This window comes from Chionomys nivalis, chromosome 22, assembly GCF_950005125.1.
Source record: "Chionomys nivalis chromosome 22, mChiNiv1.1, whole genome shotgun sequence".
Taxonomy (NCBI): domain Eukaryota; kingdom Metazoa; phylum Chordata; class Mammalia; order Rodentia; family Cricetidae; genus Chionomys; species Chionomys nivalis.
The window spans coordinates 42,472,521-42,474,325 of record NC_080107.1 but is presented as its reverse complement, the minus strand read 5'-3'; the positions used below and the strand labels follow the sequence as shown (position 1 = coordinate 42,474,325).

Sequence of the window (1,805 nt, the reverse complement as noted above, 5' to 3'; positions counted from 1 at the left end):
ATTCTGCGGGCACCTGCACTCTCGTGTGTATGTGCACACTCACACACATGTGCGTGAACACACACACAACTTTTAAATGAAATATTGAACAAATGAAAGATGCTTTGTATATTTTAGAACCCTGAAATAAGACCTCATGACAATTGACACAGGAGCCTAGACAATGCAGTAGAGAACTTATTACAAAAATGCTCTCAAGAGCTGTATCCATTGGATACCACATAAAAAATTAAACATCAACCCCAACATCAAACACAGATGTTAACTTGAACTAGATCACAGAGAACTAAAGGGAATTAACTCAATTAACTAAACTAAATTAACAAACATTAAAAGGGCCCTGAAAAAAAATTGATGAAATCTTTGAAAACTTATGGTAACAATGGCACACAAAAAATCTTGAAATCTTTTTTAAAGGTAAATTGGACTTTACCAAAATTAAAAGCCTTCATTCTGCAAAACATGTCATTCAAAATAGAAAATCCAAGACACATATTGATAGACAATATGTGCAAGCCACAGATCACAAAGGTGTGTGTGTGTGTGTGTGCGTGCATGCGCGCGTGTGTGTGTGTGTGTGTGTGTAAAGAGAGGCATTCAGGTTGTCACAGTGAGGTAGGAGACAGAAGGTAGCTTTGGAGACCCTGGTGATCCAAACCAGCTCCTGCCATGCGCTAGCTACATGACTTCAGTCCCTCAACTCACTACTTCCTCAGCAACAAGAGGGAGAGAAGAGAAGAGCTGTCACAGGGGCTACAACAGCTTCACCTCCATGAGCACCAGGCTCCATGTGGGAGAGCCGGGTCTCAGTGGGTACACACTGCATATCCTTATGGTCATAATGTCCATCCATGGCAAGTGTGAGCCCTGTGTGTGTCCACAGCATGTATACCTAAGTGTGGGCATGGGCTCACAGTGTACCTGCCCATAGTGTGGTGTCCATTTTGTGGGTACCATTGGAATACGTAGGAGGTGAAAACAGGATCAATGATCAGCAGCCAGACAGAGGGTCAGGTTGATTCCACATCACACCCAGAAGGGAAAGGATGTGTATCAGATCTCAAACCTCAGAGGATACGGTGACTGAAGAAAGGGCTGTCCAATTGGAACGTCTGGGGCAGAAATAGTAGATACCATGCTCGCTTCGGCAGCACATATACTAAAATTGGAACGATACAGAGATTAGTATGTCCCCTGCACAAGGATGACACGCAAACCCGTGAAGCGTTCCATATTATTTTTTAGAGCTTCCCTTGTGTCTGTACATAGTGGGCCTCAGGTGGATCAGTCATTAAAATAAAACAAGCCTTAAAAAAGAAAGAAAGAAAGAAAGAAAGAAAGAAAGAAAGAAAGAAAGAAAGAAAGAAAGAAAGAAAGAAATAGTAGATATCTAGAGCTTAGAATGCTGTGGTAGGAGCCCCTTGGTGGTGAAAGAGCCTTGTGTCAAAGCCACTTCTGGCCTAGGTTTGTAACTCAGTTGATAAAGTGCATGCTTAGGCATGCATTAGACCCCGAGTTCAGTTTCTAACATCACACAGACCAGGTGTGGTGGCACATACCTGTAATCCCAGCAACCAGGAGGTGGGTGTGAGAGAGTGTGGAGGACTTCAGGATCCTGCCCTGCTACACAGTGAGTTCAAGGCCAGGCTGAACTCTTGAGACAGGTTCAAAACCCTGTCTCAAAAGCAAAAGAAAAAAGAGCTACAAGAGCTAGTTCCAGGACAGGCTCCAAAGCTAAAGAGAAACCCTGCTCCCCCCCACCCCCCAAAAAAAAGAAAAGAAAAAGAAAAAGAGAAGTGTGACAC

At 43.4% G+C, this 1,805-nt stretch overlaps 1 non-coding gene across 1 annotated transcript; it reads left to right on the top strand.

Moving 5' to 3' along the window:
- The first annotated feature begins 1,135 nt into the window (after window positions 1-1,135).
- On the top strand, window positions 1,136-1,239 carry LOC130864980 (U6 spliceosomal RNA). Its single transcript, XR_009056024.1, has one exon. It is a non-coding gene; the product is annotated as a U6 spliceosomal RNA (small nuclear RNA).
- The last annotated feature ends 566 nt before the right edge of the window (window positions 1,240-1,805 follow it).